Genomic DNA, 19,624 nt, shown 5'->3' with positions numbered 1-19,624 from the left:
CATTAAGAATACTGCATTTCTCTCTCATTAAGAAACAGAGAATTAAATCTAACCACAAACATGCTAGACCTACACTTCATCTCATAAAAATGAATGAATGGCTCTAGTTCAGGGCTTTCAGTTCGTTTCTCAACAGACAAGTCACATGTACAAAGAGACGGAGACTGGATAGGATTATTGTTGTTCTGTGCATGTGGGGTGGCAGAGCTGGGCCTAGCAAGGCAGAGGAGCTAGTTAAGACGCTGCCTTGATAGACATGATATACAGGCAGTCCCCGGGTTACGTACAAGATAGGGACTGTAGGTTTGTTCTTAAGTTGAATCTGTATGTAAGTCGGAACTGGCATCAGCCGCTGCAGAAACTGATCAGTTTCAACCGCGGCTGAATCTGGATGCCAGTTCTGACTTACATACAGATTCAACTTAAGAAACCCATGCGTCCCAAAGTCAGCTGCTGCTGAAACTGATCAGCGGCTGATTCCAGGAAGCCCGGGGCAGAGCAACTCTGCCTCGGGCTTCCTGTAGTCAGCCGCTGGTCAGTTTCAGCAGCGGCTGACTTGGGGACGCCTGGGGCAGAGCAGCTGGGGTGCTGCTGGGTTGCTCCAATAGCGCGGCTCCTCGGCGTTACTGGAGCAACCCAGCAGCACCCCAGCTGCTCTGCCCCAGGCGTCCTGATTCAGCCGCTGCTGAAACTGACCAGCAGCGGCTGAATCAGGATGCGTGGGGCAGAACAGCTGGGGTGCTGCCGGGTTGGTCCAGAGCGGTGCTGCGGGACCAACCCGGCAGCCCCCAGCTGTTCTACCCCAGGGGTAGGCAAGAAAAGCCTGGTCTGCTGGGGGGGGGGGGGAGGGAGGGCACTAGCTGCACCCCCCTCCCCAGCAGACCAGGGGGACAGGAGCAAAGCCTCGGAGCACGCCCGCAGCGGGACAGCCCAAGCGCGCCTGGGCTGTCCCGCTGCGGGCGTGCTCAGCGGCTTTGCTCCCCGTCCCCCTGCAGAACGGGCGCGCTTGGGCTGTCCCCCTGCGGGCGTGCTCAGCGGCTTTGCTCTCCGTCTCCCTGGTCTGTAGGGAGACGGGGAGCAAAGCCTTGGAGCACGCCCGCAGCGGGACAGCCCAGGCGCGCCCAGGCTGTCCAGCTGCGGGCGTGCTCTGAGGCTTTGCTCCTGTCCCCCTGGTCTGCTGGGGGGGGTCCAGCAAAGCCGCTGGACCCCCCCAGCAGACCAGGTACACCAGAGCAAAGCCACCGCCTGGGTGGCTTTGCTCCTTTGCCCGGGAGCAAAGCCACCCAGGCGGCGGCTTTGCTCGGGTGTCCCTGGTCTGCTGGGGAGGTCCAGCGGCTTTGCTGGACCCCCCCCCAGCAGACCAGCGAGACCGGGAGAAGCTTTTCTCGCCCCGGAGGACACGGGTGGCGATCCGCCACCCGTGAGCTCCGGGACGAGAAAAGCCCCGTTCGTAAGTGCAGATCCGACATAAGTCGGATCCGCGTAAGTCGGGGACTGCCTGTATAGGAAAGAATGGAGGCAGAATAGAAAGGCAAAGTAGACTGGAAAGAAAAAGAGAAGACATTCTGTACACACTCAGCTTCCTATATTCCCTCCCACATGCTCACAGAAATACTGTCATGGCTTATGGGCATAACAGATGCCCAATCTGGTAATATTTTGAAGGAATTCCTTCCCTGGGTAAAAAAGGAAAACATATAAAGTGTAAGCAGTGAAAGGAGGAGATACTGGGCCTAGTTACAAGAATGAAACACCGTAAGGAAAACTGCTCATTGGAATGAAGTGATGTGGATGTGCCTGAAGAACACTGTGGATGATCAATTGGTTAACTTAAATAATTCACTTTGCAAAGCATCGTTCTTCAGGACTTTCTCTGTACTCGTAGTAGAAGTGTGAGCTAAGTCAATTCCCAAGCTGTTTGTTATGTTGGATATTGCGAGAGAGTTTCAACAAGTCATAAGGATTCGTTTCTAAAACATTAGCTTAGCTATCACCCAAGTATCCAGCACAGAAAGCTGAAGTAAGACGAATCTAGAGCGTCCAGTTGCCACTGGGTATCATTTTCTTTTTATATTGCATAATACATGCCCCCTATTTTGGCCACAGACTGTAATGATGATTTCATTAATCTATTCCGTTTTACTTCAGCACAGCACAGCTTTCCCAAGAGAACCCCATCCTATGTCTTAAAAAACAGAAATGCCAGTGAACTTAATGGGGCTCACTCCAAAATTAAGTGTATTCTATAGTCAGTCCTAGCTTTTTTTATTAATTTGGAATCAGAGCTGCATCCTTACTAAAAAATGTAAATGATTAACTGAATAATTAGTGAGAAGAACGACCATTCAAATAATTTTAAAATTTTGTTTCAGGATCCCATTTAAGTGGGAAAGATTGGTCTTGGACTATCTGCAACAACTTCGACTAAAAGTACCAGTGCGTGACTCTGCACTGCTGCAACTTAGCGTATTTCAAGACAATAAAGTATCAGTAGCAAACAAAAAGATTTCAATCATCCAGTAAAACCACCACGAAGGATGTGTTTATGATAAGGACCAGCAAATACCCACAGGCCACCACAGATGAAAAGATTGCTTGTGGTTCACGTATGCCACAAATTCTTTTTAAGTTGTTAACAATAAAACACTTCATTGACATGGTTGAGTCCTTACTCCAGGCTACACTCCACCTGGTAGAGCAGACAGAGACAGAAGGTTCGAGACATAAGGCATGAGAAGGAATTTGAACAGTGTGCAAGAAGTAGTGAGAAGCTGCCAGTTTCAGCCTTGATGGGAGGCACAACGTACGCAATGATTCAGTAATATGTGCATGTGACAACTGAAGATGGCGTTGCATCTCTTTGAAAAACAATAGATACATCGGGAAATGCCCATGCAAGATAATATTTAAAAGTAGTGGCAGTGAATGCTGTAATAAATTGAACAAAAATTCAATTGTTGCATGCATAGTTGTGTCAGACAATGCTGCAAATGTGGCAAAGAGGAGAAAATACTTCTGTTTCTTTTTTCAGGTATGCTCCGTAACACATGGCCACAGTGCCCATACAATGCATCGTTTAGCCAAAGGCTTAAGGAACTCTCCTTCAGGAAAGATAGAAAATGAAGTTGCAAAATATTTCCATAACCACCATTTTGCTTCAGCTTCACTGAAGAGAGCAAGAAGATCCAAACTAACTCTCCCTTCAGATGTTGGATGGAAATCTGTGATTGACTGCTTTAAACAGCTTATTAAGAACTGGCTTATTCTCATACAACTTTGTGAAGAAAACAGTGATTAAGTAGATTTGGTATCTCATCCAAAGTATCTAACATTGGACTACAGAGGAACATTGAAAATATGCTCACTATACTGAAGCCTTAAACTTCAGTGAAATTGCTGCAGCACTGCTGATGCTGTAGAAATCTGGAGACATCGACAAAAGAAGTACCTCCCCAGAAGGCTAAACTCTAGGGCACTAAAGAAGCAAATGGATCAAGCTCTAACTCCACTTCATTTTCTTTCAAACATTCCTGACCCCAGCTAAAAGTAGATGCCAAACTTCTGAAGATGGTGCTGCTGCCAGGACATGGACATCTCAAAGTCACTCCTCAGCTATAATAAATTTCAGAGCCAGAGTGAAACCTTCCAATCAGTATACTGTTCAGAACCTCACCAGTAAACAAGTCACTCCCCTGAAATGGTGGAAATCATTAGCCAGGCACCTTGAAACTGAGCTCCTTCCCTTGCAAAGCCAACTTTTCCCAGCCTTAGCTTTCTCTGCAGGCACAGAGAGAATATTGTCATGGTCTGGCATTATTCATTCTAAGGTATGAAATTGACTAGGAGATGAAAAAGCAAGAACACTAATAGTCTTGTTTCAGTCTATCAATAAAAATGACAGCAGGAGTGGGGAAGATGAGAGCTAGTTAACATTTGGTGTTGTGAATATGTGTCTGTTAAGTGTTAAACTTTGAAAATTAATTTTAAAAAGTTTAAGGAAAACCTTCAGACAACAACTCAAGAGACTACTGCAATTGCAAATGTACAACATTTATGTAACAGTTAAGATTTGGTTTAATAAAATATAAGTGCTATTGTGAGAGAGATTTAGTTCTTACCGTCCCTAATGTACTGCTGCTGCATCTGCAGCTTGACGGAGGTAATAAATATAATGTGCTATTTCCTAAATTAATAAAAATCAATATAAAGTGGGTTTTACCCACAAAAGCCTATGCCCAAATAAACAGTCTTTAAAGTGCAACAGAACTCCTTGTGTTTAATACAAATGAAGTTATCTAAACAAATTACACAAAGTATCTCTCCTAAATGTTGTAAAATGCTATAAAGAGTTGTACATGTAAAATTAGTGATCAGATCTGCACCTTGTTTAAGAAATGTGAAATAATATTGGTGGGAAATTTGATTTAAACCAATCCACCTTGCCTCAAACTAAAATTTGAAGGAGTTACAGTCTTTGAACGAAGGACCTCCTTGTATTCCTGTAAGTATTTGGCCTTTTCCCCACCACACCTATCTAAAGGATTCATAGGAATGATACTTATATCACAATGGGATTTGTTCACTATTTGACAATGGCCTTGTTCAAGTGTGGACATGCATATGAAAAAGTCAACTATATCCAGTCTAGGTCCAGCCATCACCTCTTTCCACATCCCCCTCTGGCCCCATCAGTGATGTCGACTCATCCACTCATTTGTCAGCTTCTCACACCAGCTGCTTTACACATGCCATGGCCTCATGCAAGAAATGCCTTTCCCAAGCTCATCTACAAGGCATAGACACAACCTTCATAACATTCAAGTTCCTCCTCAATGCCTCTCTGTCTATGCCTGTGGAAATCACAGGCAACACTGATGAGCCTGAGAAGTGAGTGGGGAAATGTACACTTCCTACAGTACTGAAAACGTAATACCCTCCCCTTTCCCTCTACCTGTGCTATCACTGGCAGGTCAGTCAGGGTGTGATGGTGCAATCCGACATCTGTGACATCAAAACCCAGCGCTTTTGCCAACACAAGCTGTGTATACACCAGGGGTGGGTAATCACTTCCAGAAGGAGTGGGGCCAGGACACTTCCATGCTTCCTCACCCACAGACCCTGACTGATCCGGGTGTGGGGAGCACGCACATCTGGCCGTTCCCTCTAGGCATCCGTCCCTAGCAGTGGGAAGAGACTTCACATGCTCCTCCCTTCTGCCCCTGATCAATCAGGGCCTGGGGAGGGGGAGCACGTAAAGTCTCACTCCCTGCCCCTGCCCTGAAAGGAAGTGCTGCGCATAGAGTCAAACAGCAGCTGAGCAGCAGCTGGGGGAAGACTGAGTGCTGAGCCCCTTGCAGGGTGGGAATAGACTTCACAAGCTCCTCCAAGCCCCGATTGGCCTGGGGGCAGGGGGAGTGCAGGAGGTTTCCTCCTGCCCTGCCAGGAGCACACAGAGCTTCTAAATGCTACACACTGCTTGCAGGGCGGAAGGAGACTTCTTCTGTTGGCAGTGGCTACAAAAAACCACCTGCTCCTCTACCCAACAACAGCATTTGGATCCTTCTTCCCTCAACTGCTGAAAGCTGGAGTCTGCACTGGGGTGACTGTTGCAGCAGCCGGGGAAGGACCCAGCTCTGGCATGCCTGGGCAGCAGCTCAGTTTGACTTCACACATTTCCTGGAGAGGTTCACTAAGACAGGGAGCATACTACTCACAAACTAGCTCCGAAGAAGTGAGCTGTGCCCACGAAAGCTCATGATACCATCAACGTGTTTTGTGAGTATCAAGTGCTACCAGACCATTTGTTGTTTTTTTTCCCCTGCAACAGACTAACTCGGCTACCCCCTGAAGCTCTATAGACAGAGTCCCAATTCTCAGCAGCCAGGAATCCTGCCTAGTGTTGCCCAAGACAGTAGGACAGCAGCACCTCCCTTCAAAAGAGGCTGGCAAGATGGTTAGTGTTTCCAGACGTTACCACGATGGTTACACTAAGTTTAAGTACTGGCCGAAGTTTCAAACAACTGCCGAAAGCTAGGCTAAGGGATGGGATTTTCAACAGTCTCAGTGGTCGAGGCACACAAGTCCTGAGTGCTTCTAAAAATTGAAGTCTTAGGCACAAATGTGAATTGTTAAAAATTTAGAGCTGTAAGTTTAGGTCCATTAAGGGTGAGAAAGTGAAACACTTACTGCAAGCAATCCAAGGTATTTAGATAGTTAATTATACTTGAATGAACCAAGTATTTTGAATACTGAGTGTAAGTACTCTGAACTAAATCGGGTAAATATTAGTTTTTAAAGTCATCTTTAAATTCCAGATAAGAGCATTTAAAATGCTCAGAAAACAAATTCCAAGAAAATACAAACTATACTGGAATGGAGTTGACATGGGAAATCAAACATTATTGCAAAGTGTGAATGCAAAATGTCTTGGATCAGTTAAGTGCAAAAAATTAAGTTGTGTGGAATAAGAATGCCAAGTGCTGATTAGACAAAACCATTGGCTTCTCAATATTCTCAACCAAAAAACCCCCAGGATAGTTATGTGTTCAATGGCAAACTAATTTTCACATCTGACTACAAGACAGAATGCAAATACTTCAAAAGCAGAGCCAGGCACTTCTTCCCTCCACATAAGCTTGATAGAGGTTTTGGCCGTTTTTAATTCTCGTGTACAACTTGCATTGGTATCCTGGGCCTTGTTCAAACACATCTTTCCTAGTACACTGTATCTACAACAGTGGTCTCCAACCTTTTCACACCCAAGTTCAGTGGTCCCCAACACAGTGCCCACAGGCACCATGGCGCCCGCCGGGGCATTTGTGCGCACCCGCCAACAACCTGGGCCGGCCCCGCCCCCGCCCCCGCCCCCGGCACGCAGGAGGCGCCGGCCCCAGGCGCCCAACATGCACCGGCACTGGGTGCACAGCGCTCAGGCGGCCCCAGCCCCGGGGCATATGCGGGCGCTCGGGCGGCGCCGGTACCGGCCCCAGGCGCGTGGCTCCGGCGGCAGCACCGGCCCCGGGCCCACAACGCAAGGCACTCGGGCGGCCCCAGCCCCGGGGCACATGCCGGCAGCAGCGCCGGGTGCAAGGGCATCCCAGTCCCCTGGTGTGCCCCCGGACGTGCAGCCCCGCCCCTGGGCGCCCGGCACGTGAGTGGCCCCACCCCCTGGGTGCCCGAGAGCCTCTAAAAGTTGGGGACCACTGCCAAGATCACTTTTTAAAATGTCAGAACAAGCCAAGATCTACAGCCCCATCCTTCCCTCAAGACCCCGCCCTCTCAGTTCTTCTCTCCATCACTTGTTATCCCCAGCCCTTATACCCTCTCAGGGTACAGCTACGCTGCCACTTTTTTTCAATTCTTCTGTAGGAGGAGGTTTTTCCAACATCTGGCCTGTCTAGACTGGGCCAAACGTCGGAAAAACCCCTTCTTTCAGAAGCCCCATTATTCCTTGTGGAACGAGGAATACAGGGGTTGCCAAAAGAGCATGTTTGTTCTTCCACTAAAAAAAAGCAGAAGAACAAACGCATCCCTGGATGTGGAAGAGTTTTTCTGGGATGCCTCTGGAATCCCAGAAAAACTCCCGCAGTCCGCGCTAGTGAGAGTATGGCTACACATACTCCCCCACCCCTCGCAAAGGAGGGAAACCCCGGCGCACACCTCCTCCAAGGACTCCTACCCCACACAGCAAGTCCCTAGGGTTCCACAGACATGGGCTGTGGTACTGTGCTGGCAGTTTGGGGGAGGGGGAGCAGCCAGCGCACTTCCTGAAACCCTGGAAGTGACTGACAGCTACCAGACTTCCTTCCACCCCGCAGGAAACTAGCACTACCTCCATTGTCACTGGAGGTAGGTAGTGGGACTTCTTGGGGGTGAGGGAAAAATGGGAGGGCCTCCGAACACCTCGCTATCGACTGGTTGAGCCTTCCCGATTGACCAGTCGATCGCGATCGACAGGTTGGTGGCCACGGATCTGTGCATGTTTACAACCAACGAGATGGCAGTTTTCTTGCAAATCCTGATGCTATTGCACAACTCCACTAAAAAACCCTGCAGTAGTCTGTTTGCACACATGCAAAGCCTCTGCATCCTGTTTAAGCTAATCGCACTAGCCACTACGTCACTTTGTCCAGTAGAACAAGAAAAAACTACATTCTACATTAAGAGGCACAATCTTAAATATCACTTATGTATGAAAGTTAACCCATCATCGGTACAAAGGTACAAGTGAAAAGTTACAGAAAAGTTTTCCAGTCTGTTCTAATGTTTCTGATGCCACTTTGTGTCGTCATTTTCACCTACTGAGATGGCTCTTTCATAAAGGAACGGGGAAAAGGAATGTTTTCCAACTAGGAAAGTGACAGAATACAGCAGTTTGGAGGGATTTGAAGATGCAGTGTAGAAATGTAATTTTTAGAGTTAATGGCAAATTCAGTAATTTTTCAGCTGGAACTTCAATACACCCAGAACTAGCGAGTCACCATCTTGTCAAAACTCAGTGCTTCATGTCCCTAAGTTTTGCTCTCTGCATAGCTCTGAGCAAGATGTGAAACATTCGTAAGTCGGACGCACAATGGCTGCCTTATTTCATTGCCATACCATAAACACTAAGTTTACTCTTATGTCCTATAAGAACGGGAAATTCATACACGATTAAAAACCACCTTCAGTTGTAGCAAGGTAAGGTGACATACAGAAGAACATCTATTGCTTCAAGTTAAGAGTAAAATGAAAACTACACAGCGTCAATTGTAATTGTGCAGTGACACTGAGCCATTCATTTAGCTATGTGCTATAGCTTGGGCATGTTAAGTTCTTTCATTTCATCTGGTGAGAACTAGAAGTAGAGCCCTAATTCATTTGAATGCCCTAACTATATATTAACTAAGTATGTTTCACCTATGCTTTTCATTTAAGTTGTGATATGTGATGGTCATGGAGGTGAACACGTAACAGGAGCTAGGTTTTCAAGTACAGTAAAACTCCAATTGTCCGGCATTTAGTAGTCCAGCACTCCCGATAGTCCGGCACCAACTGGAACCTGGAAGTACTCTGGCCAGCTGGACCATTGGAGCTGCTGTGAGCCGCATGGGCGCTCACGGCTGGGAAAAGGAAGGGGAGAAGAGGGGAAGAGAATTATACCCCTGTGACGGGTCTGCTGGGACCCGCACTGCATCTGGCTGGGGGGCGGGCAGGGAATGGCATGACAAGGGGTGAACCCTCCGACGTTTTGCCGCCACCGCGAGTTTCCAGGAAGGGAGCGGGCTCCCCAACCCCAGACTGCAGTAGTGATCACCAAGCAGGGGGGTGAGGGGCGGCGCTGCGGGACCAACCCGGCAGCACCCCACCTGCTCTGCTCCGCCGCTTCCCCAAGTCTGCTGCTGCTGAAACTGATGAGCGGCGGATTTGGGGAAGCGGTGGAGCAGAGCAGCTGGGGTGCTGCCGGGTTGGTCCAGCAGCGCCACCCCTCACCCGCCTGCTCGGCGATAACTACCGCAGTCTGGAGGGTGCGGAGCCCGCTCCCTTCCTGAAGACTCTCGGCAGCAGCACAGGGCTTCCTCCGCCTCCCTGCAAAATGGCAGAAAGTTGGCCCCTCATTGTGCCATTCCCCGCCCACCCCTCGGACACAGTGCGAGTCCCAGCAGACCTGTCACAGCCCCCCACCGGAGTACCTCCCGATACTCTGGCATATCCGATAATCTGGTACCACCTAGGTCCCAAAGGTGCCGGATTATCTAAAGTCTACTGTACCATGACAGCACTTCCACTAGGGATGTAAAAAAACTTCTAAAAGCATTAACCATGTAACCAATTCAAATTTTGATTGGTTACACAGTTAAGTGAGTTCCACAGGACAGAGGGGAGTTTAACCGTGGAACTTGTGTCACCCTCCTCAGTGCAGTCCTGGGCTTCTCAAGTGAAAGCTGCCAATCCCACTGATGGATGGTGATTTTGGCAAGAAGATGCTAAGAGCAAGAACGAGACCAGCAAATTCGAGTTTTTTTAAATACATGACCAGAGCTGGAATTTAACACACTGCTAAATATAGAAATCTAAGGCATTAGCCTAATATATGCCACTTAGCTGAGAAGCTCAGGTTAATTTTTTCACAAGATGACAAAGTGATGTCACTCTGCATCCCACCTGCCTTCTCCCCTCTCCCAGGTGGCCAGGGGGAGGAAGCCAGGTCTCAAGTGCTGCAACCTCAGCCTGGCTCAATCCGCCAGTCACTGGCAGGAGAGAGCCAGGCCTGCCAAGACAGGAAGGGGAACGGAGGGGAGCCAGGGCTGAAGGGGGTGTAGTCAGGGCTGTCCTGCCCGGCGGGGAAGGGGGAAGACCCATGGCTGCCTACCCCCAGAGAGTGGGGGGTTGGCGAGCATAGCAAGCAGGGGGTGCAGCACCCTAGTAAATGTACACAGATACAGTGGACTTACATAGCCCACTAAAGAAAATAATTCAAAATATATAGAGAATCACAGGACCAGAGGGGACCACCAGGGTCATCTAGTATAACCCCCTGCCAAAAGGCAGGCTCTACCGTGTCTAAACCATCATATAAAAATTGATCTCTAATGCCAAAGTACCACTATTTTAAAACTTCTGAAATTAACTGATAGGTCAGCCAATTAACCAATTGGAACAAACAAGTACCATGTAATAATTTTTAAAAGCTGTGCAGTAATAACTCAAAGGAGCTCTTACCGGAGAGCTTTGTTAGAATTTTCATTGTACTGCTCCTGGGAAACACAATGCATTCCTGTTATAATGAAACACCTTATAAACACCATATGACAGAAGAATGAAGTTTAATAAAGCATTCCTTCTACTATCACAATGCCTAGGGCCCTAAACAGTATTTTATTATCAACTAAGTACTCTCTGAGAAGACAGACACCAAGGCGTCACAATTTACCTCATACAGGCTACTAGGCCAGATCAAAACACAATGCATATTAGGTTTAAATAGGTCTTTTTCTTACAATAGACTGTTACTCTGAATGCTAGCATCAGGCAGTTTGGAGTATGTAATAGTGTCAAGATTCCATCTATGACATTAGGTAAGATTTTTAATACAAGCCACTTGGCATCAGCATTTTCTGCAAACACTGGCACATCAATCCTATCATGGGCTACATATTTGATTATGTTGCCAGCAATGCTGAGTCCAGTCAACACTGAGAACATTTCATAAATCCCATGGCCAGAAATCAGTACATTCTGTGCTAACCAGAACATCTAAGGAAATCCATTGTTTAAGTTTAATAGTACCACTTTTTCCGAGCGACAATAGGTTCACATTTGCTATAAAAGAGTTCTATTTAACAGCCAGAGAGAATTCTGGGGAATTTCCACATGCCTATTTGTGCCGTACTCTTGAAAACACGGTTCCGCAATATTTCAACAAACACTGCATTGTAACTTAGGAGTGTCCTGGATATTCTGTGCGTCTGTGTCAAGGTTTTTATTTGGTAGGGGTCTGACTCTCCCCCCACAGACATTAACAAGACTTGCTAATGTCAATGGAAGCAGGACTAGGCCCTAACTTAGGTACCAATTTTCAACATTACAAGTGCTCAAATACATTACATTTCATCTGTTCAGCTAGTGAGAATGGTTAAATTTAGGCTACCATGGTGGTTTTCCAGTAGGCCTGGATCCTGCAGTGCTGAGCTTTCCATCTCAATCCAGCAAAGCACTTAAGCACAGGCTGAAAACTAAGCACATTCTTTGCCAAATTAGGGCCAGAATTCTCAGCATCTCACAGGATAGAGCACCAAACTACAAGTTATGCAATTATGAAATCCTGTAAGAGAAACTTTTGGGAGTCTGATATGTCAGTGCATTCTTCTTGAGTCTTGAGCAGTATTTTTGCCATGTCAGCCACCCTAGATTTTTAGCCAAGTATTTATAATATGTTTACCAGTTCCAAGAAAGCAAAAGACTAGCTGTTCTACTGGTAACAGCAGTGCTGATATAATTCAAAAGATCAAGTAAAGCCTGTTAACCAGAATGAGAAAAAGACTGAAGTCAAACCAAGCCTTTTGCTTAAAATGAAACAAGGAGAAAACTAAAACGAACAAGACTAATCATCCACATCACCGTTCTACTGAGACTTCAAAGTAGAAATATGGATCAAAAGACTGAAGCTTAATTTTCTACAAGTGTGTTATTCATATAAAATGTGAATGCAAATAAATGTAGTCAAGATAGAAGTATGACAGGATACAGAAAAGCCTCAGTGATAACACAGGGTACATCTCTACTACCGGTGGAACAACACTGTGGCAGTCAATTCCATTGGAGCTCATTTCCACTAAATCAACCACCGAATTAGCGATGTAACAGCATAGTCAATTTAGCTTATCAGTTAACGCTACAGACTACATGCATCCACCCCGCTCCCCCAAGGTACAATTTTTTAAGCAGGCTGGACAGGCTGCCTGGCTCAGTTCTGGCTCACACCCAGTCAAGAAGCTCAGATTTCCCTCCTCAGACAGGGGCTGCTGCCACCCCATGCTGCTGCCTCTGTATCAGAGACAGCAGCATAGGGCAACAGGCAGTCAGTCTGTAAGGGGAGCTGGTTTTTAAATTGGCTTCCCTTGCAGATCAGCTCCCTCCTGGCACCCCATACTGCTGCTTCTGATACAGAGGCTGCAGCACAGAGTGGCAGGGGGCTCCTGAAACTGGGGCCAGAGTGCACTGGCTGCCAGCCCTACCCCCAGGGTCTATGGAATAGTTGACTAACCGATAAGAATTCATGAGGTTAATCAACTATTCAATTAACAGATATTTAACATCCCTATACCGAATGCACTCCCATTGACTACAGTACTCCACCACAACTAAGTACAGCAAAGTTTCCTCCCATCAACTTAGTATGGTGTGGATATAAAGCCAACAGGCAAAACCCAACCTGGGACCTCTGGAGCTTTGTGCATGAGCTTCTACAGCTTGAGCTAAACGTCAGCTGGCTCTCAGATAAGGCTGGAGAGTAAACTCATTCTCTGTCAGTGATCAAAGTGCTATTACATGGGACAGTGCACCCAGAAGGTGCATGGGTTACACAGACACCACATAAAGATGACCTCAAGTATGTTGACTCCAGCTATGTTATTCGCATATTGGAGTTGTGTAACAGGACAACTTTACCCGCATCATGTAGACCTGCCCATCGTTAGTCAAAAGTTTCAGAGGGGTAGCCGAGTTTGTTTTTCCTGTTACAGACTAACTACGAATAGTCTGGTAGCACTTTAAAGACTAATAAAACATGAATATGGTATCATAAGCTTTTGTGGGGCACAACCCACTTTTTCCGATGTCAGGAGTGTTCTTCAGATAACCAACACTCCGGTCTTCTAGAGAAGTAGATTGTGCCCATGGAAGCTCATGATACCATCTCCATGTTCTGTTAGTCTTTAAAGTGCTACCAGACTATTTGTTGAAGTTTTTCATAGTTAGGATTATGTCTGAATGATTGACTATTAATAAAAAATTGACAGGAGAAATTCTTGGCAAGACAATCACTTGTATTGAAGTGCCCTTTTTAAGGAAGAAAGCCTCTCTTGTTAGTGGGTCAAGTCTCAGACATCTCCCAGCTTATGTTTGCTCAGTTAAAAATCAATCCAGTAAATAACTCTGCAAAAACACTGGGGAAAATATGTAAGAAATCTGCACACTCATTTTGAAGATCAAAACGCAAAGTGGTTTGCAAAGTGGTGCTGCGCTGTACACAATCAGATTCCAAGATAACAGATAACATTCTGACCTATGGTTTAAAGACTAGTTAGCTGAAAAATTCCAGACAGACAGCATGAGTTTAAGTGGCTTATCACATCTCTTCCCCTTGTATTAGCTGAATCCCACAATAGCCCTTCCTCAAAAGAAGAGTGAGTTCTTAATCAGATATTAGCAACATAAACACTGAGCACTCTACATAGCAAACATTACCAAGCATCTGCAATCCTTCTTATGTCCCTGGAAGCATGCAAATGCAATCCCTGGGAGGTAGTCAGCAGTTTAAGAGTTATCAGGTACTGTTTCAGCTGCATCAGACTAATGGTTTAAAAAACAAAAAAAAAAGATGCACCTAGTTCTGGAAGCTGCCACTGTCAGATTAAAAGGTTACCAAGACTTTACAGATCACTTCGTCACCGAACACCGAGCCGAGAATTTATATCACTTAAGATAATCATCTCCACAATCACTCTGGAACTGTATGCTCATCCCTGATGGGGAAAGGCAGGAAACTACACCATGTTTCCATCCATTGTAGAGCACTGAGCATCAGAAAAAAATGGCATTATCAGTCAGCATTTCAACAGCATGACAAATTCTATCACCGTTAGGGATGTAAACTCCAGATTAATGAGTTAACCAGTAAAATGTTAGGTTAACTAATTAAGCAGGATTTCAGGTGGACGACTGCTTCAGTTGGGCTAGAACAGTGGCAGGCCGCAGGCAGCTCCCAGGAAACTGGTTAACCATTACTCAGTAAACATCCTACAGTAAGGGTGATGTTTACCGGTTACCTGGGCACATCCCTAATGACCATGGAATTTGCAATTAAGTTTTCACAGACTCAAATGTCAAAAGGAACCATTGTGATCATCCATTCTGACTTTCATCTAACAGGGCAGGGAATTTCTCAAATTAGTTCCCAGAGCATCTTTCAGAAAAACATCCAACTCACATGTAAACATGGTCACTGATGGAGAATCCATCGTGATCCTTCGTAAACTGGCCCCTGGAAAATTACCCTTAAATTATGTAATTCGCTTCCTAATGCCAGCTCTCAGCCATTACATCACGCTAGACCTTTCTCTGCTAGATAGAAAAGCCCATTATAAAATATTTGTTCCTCGTAGAGGTATTTATAGACTAACCAAGTCACCCTTAGTTAAGCTAACCTGACTGACTAAATGACTGGAAGACATGCCTTATAGCAATAGAGTCAAGGAGCTCATCATGACAGCTCCTTTCTGAACCCTCTCCCATTTATCAACTTCCTTCACGAATCACAGGCACCTGTCCTGGGCGCAGCATCCCAGCAGCAGTCGCACCAGTGCCCAATACAGAAGTAAAATGATCTCCCCAGTCCTACTCTAGAGTCTCTTCTTTTTGCATGCAAGGATTGCTGTAACCCTCTGGGCCACAGCATCATATTGGGATCTCATGTTCAGCTGATTACACACTACCCCTCCCACTCAATCATTTTCAGGGTCACTGCTTCCCAGGACAGATTTGTCATTGCATAAATATGGCCTACCTCCTTCCTTCCTGGAGGTCTACATTTACTTTCAGCAACATTAAAACACTTGCCTTGCACTCAGTTTACCAAGCAATCCAAATAGCTCTCAGTGAACAGTCCTCGTGGAGGTTTACCACTCCACCCATTGAGTCACCTGCATATTTTTATCAGCAATGATTCTGTGTTTTCAAATAAAAATGTTAAACAGAACAAAGCCAAAAACAGATGCCCACTAAAAACACACCGACTCAATGATAATTCCTCATTTACAATTACATTGAGACCTATCAGTCAGTTTGCTCTATTTGTGGCCTACAATTTTATTCCAATTAAGTTAAAATTTCTACTGTGTATCTTCTACAGCTTTTGGAGGCAGGCCAGTCAGGGAAGATAAATTTACTTCAGTCTTATTCACACAGCAAAGAAAATTAATGCTAGTAGGTAACAAGCTGTTCTCTTGCAAATGTTTTAGCATGGCCAAAGACCCACTGAACCTGCAAGCACATGGAATATATTACACTAGCAAGATCCTGTGTTCCATCCATGTGTAGCTGCAATAGTTTTAATTAGTGTTTTTCCTTTCCTGAAACTAAGTTTGCTCAGTCAAAAAAATTCAGCAAGGTTGGTCTAACATTTGCAAATGGATTCTGATTAGAGAGGTTAGTGTATAGCTGGTTAAGCAATTAACCAACAAGCCAAAGTTTATCGGTTAATGCAAAGGATAACATACAACTCCCCCTTTTGCTGCCTCTGTATCAGAGGCAGCAGCGAGGGGGCGGGGGCAGCAGGCAGGACTGCAGAGCAGCCTTTGTCCATGAGGAACTTGGGCCTCCTGCAGACAGGGGCAGCTGTCACCTCCCCTCCAAGACAGGCTCTGCCTGCCATCCCGCACTGCTGTCTCTGATACAGAAGCAGCAGCATGGATTGGCAGGGGCTCCCTGGGAGCAGGGAGTACACTGGCTGCTGGGAAATATTTTAGTAACCGCTAAAAGTTGTTGGGGCTACACAGTTACTAAAATACAGGATATCTAACATCCCTAATTTTGATCAGAGTCCAGTGCATTCACTAACTGACAGAACTGACAGACAATTCTAAAAAAATTCCCAGATATTGGGCAACTCTACATCAAAAATCTCACTAATATGCTATGAATTATTATGCATTATAAAACAATTATAAACATGATGTAATCTACCGCTTGACACTGCACACTAGTAATGTTAATGCTTATTCAGGTATTCTCTAACATCCCTACCACACACTATCAGTAAAGTTCTCTTATAGCATCCAGTGTGAGAGAAACCAAAACATTTACTACTACACAGAAGTGGAACAGCAATCACAGATGTGCCGCAGAATCTGGGCCAATATTACTATGCAACTCTGAACAAGGTTTACTGAACCTGAAATAGCAGCAACAATCTTGATTGAATGCCACAGACAACACAGACTAGAATCCTGGGAACAGTAACGGGTGGAGACGAGCAATCACTGGAAGAATCGTTTAAAAAACCTGGCTATCTTTAAGTAGCAAGTTGATCCATCAATGGATTTTAAACCCATTCGCATTCCAATCAGCAAGTGATGATTTTATACCCTCTTCTGATATACTCTAGCACGTAAGTTGATTTTAAATCAAAAGTTTACTTATTACTATTCCAGCCTAAGCACGGAAACTGATTTTCTAAACTCATGTGTGCAAACTTAGGACTAATTCAGAGCCATAAACATAGCAAAGCTTTTTATTGCTTATATATCAAAAAAAGATCCTACAAGTTGTTCTGGGCTGGCAGACTATGAGGCATGTGTGAAGCCCCAATAAAATTAATGCTCTCTGCTATTATATGCTTAGTCTAAGGTCTATTTTAGGGAAGTTCTATAGACTAGATGACCACAATGGTCCTTCAGGCTTGGGAAACTGCATCAGGGTCTCTTGCATGTAGAGAGCGATGGGCTGGAGGCTCTGTCTTGGATTTTTTTGTGTGTTTTTTACTTGAATATAACTCCTGTCCTGTGCATGTATAGTGATAGATACACAAAAGACCACACTTTGACTTAGAAATGTAATGAATGAGGCAGAGAAGCTGCTGAGTGATTCACATTCAATTCTAGAAGAGTTCAATTTTTCAATCTAGCTCTCAATGGCCCTACTTCTTTAGCTCTTTACATACACACTTGGTACAGATGGCTGACAGCTCAGGAACAAATCAGGACTGATTTATATCACTTTAATTTAAATAACAAATTTTAACAATTGAAATAATCAAGCAGGAAACCTTACTTACATCTCCGATTTTAATTGTGTTTTTCTACTTTATTTTCCTAAAGAAATGTTGAGTCTCTGATTGGTACACCTTCTAAAACACGTGATTTGTAACTAAATATAGCCCTTACACTAAATTTAGTACTTTTTACTAAACCAGAAAATACAGTCTGTCTAGGCACATGTAAGCAATTGTATAAAGCTTTACATTTATTCCCATTCTTAATTTTTGCATATCTTATAATAGAAAATGGTGAATGACATTAACTTTGTTAACAAATTAACTTTTGTACTTATGATTGGTTAATAATGCCTCTGAATTCCAAGTGTCATTCAATTATTAAAATGTTCAAGTAGTATTTTAAAAAAATTTTAGTTAAAATAAAACTACCTTAGATGTGCTGCATACATAAGAAACAAAAGTGTCTAAACAGACTCTGCATTTAAAACAGATTTAAATTACAGAAGCGTTGTATTGTTAGGGTATTTACTCATGGATATCGGACAACTTCCTTCAAGATCTCAGATCTAGCAGATCTCTTCCTCACACCTCGCTTTTTTCAGCTCCCAATCAGATTCTCAGTTTCAAATAAATAGCCATTAACCGGAACTAGTTGAGTAAATTAAATGAGGAAAATGCAGAAGAGGTTTCTACCATCAATAGGTGATTTAGTACAGCAACAAACTCTTGTTCCAGGGGCTTAGCAGTGATTTCCCCAGCAGTTCAGCAGTCTGGCTTTCTTTCAAACTTCAGCAGCAGAGAAGTACGGCTTGATTTTTAAATTTAAATGGACAAACTTACTTGTATTCTCAGTTTCAAATGTTAACAGTTTACACACACAAAAAATCCATTCTCATCAATTGTAACCAGCACTAGGGATGGTAGAGTTTAACCGATTAGACTGTTAACCAATAGGCTGATGCTTATTGGTTAAATTCTGCCAGCAGCTGGCTTCCAGGGAGCCAACTGCAAAGCCTACAGTGAAACCTCTTCCCCAGAGTGGAGGCCCCCCCCCCCCCCCATAGCCAGGCCCCCAGGGAAGCAGCAGCCAAGTCTCCTCCCCAAGAGTGGGGTCTGCAGGGGCTGGTGGTCCCGCTCCCAGGAAGACTTCACAGTATAAAGCTTAAATAGAGCCCACAGTGCATGTAACCACTAAGATATTTAGCAATTACACGGTTACCTTTTTAACCGACTTTTTACATCCCTAATCAGCGCTAAAATAGCAGAGATGCTACAGGCAAGGATTTAGCTTTCTGCAAGCACATTTGTACAAAAAGCAGTGTGCCTAGCTTCATTTTCTCTGGTTCTAGCACCTAGATAGAATGTTATCAATTCATGGTCAGTGCTGTTCACCCACAAAGCTTTATCTACACAACTTATAATTAAACAGAAAGACTAAAGGAAAAATAGAAATTATAGTCAAAATAACTCCCTGATTTCCAACACACAATAAATAGCCTTGCTCTTAACCCGAACATGGGCCTTTGTAGGCTTGTGTAAAGCAAATGCATGCCACTGCTGTGAAGCAGTCAAGAAGCTGGTTCAGCTGCAACAAATGCATCAAAAGATTTAGTAATGAGTCAGCCCTACAAAAATACTGTCATATTGTCTGAAGGCAGTAGATGAAGCAGCCCTTTCAATTAAGGGAAGGAATATTAATAGTCACCAGAACTCGTACCATTTACTAATTTGTAATCCAAATTTTGGGCACTGTGAATGCATCCAGCCCTGCTAGAGTACTAGAGGGGGCTAGTCTGGTTCAAGTTGCCTGTGTTTTAACTTTAATTTTACATTAGTGACACAGCCATCTCTATGGTAAAATACCATGCTGTAAATGCCCTAATAATGCAGCATAGTACAGAGCCAACATAAGCGTGACAGTGTAAGTTACCTTTGTATCAAAATGCCAACATATACTGAGACAACCTTCTAGGTTTTCAGTTGTTGAAAGTTCTGATATAAGAGATTTTTTTTACACAAGAGATGTGTTTCAGTAGACACTTTAATACATATACCACTAAGTTAATTCTTTAGTTTCCTATAGCCGGGCACCCAGAAAAAATAATCATCATATTCATGTATTAACTACATAAGTTTCTAAATAGACTCAGG

General features: G+C 44.6%; 1 protein-coding gene across 2 annotated transcripts in view; it reads right to left on the bottom strand.

Annotated features, from left to right (window-relative positions):
• Positions 1–19,624, bottom strand: part of ARIH1 (ariadne RBR E3 ubiquitin protein ligase 1) — a 96,195-nt gene that overhangs the window by 75,165 nt on the left and 1,406 nt on the right. The window lies entirely within an intron of this gene.

Source organism: Pelodiscus sinensis, chromosome 14 (assembly GCF_049634645.1).
Source record: "Pelodiscus sinensis isolate JC-2024 chromosome 14, ASM4963464v1, whole genome shotgun sequence".
Taxonomy (NCBI): domain Eukaryota; kingdom Metazoa; phylum Chordata; order Testudines; family Trionychidae; genus Pelodiscus; species Pelodiscus sinensis.
This window is presented reverse-complemented; position numbering and strand designations above follow the sequence as displayed.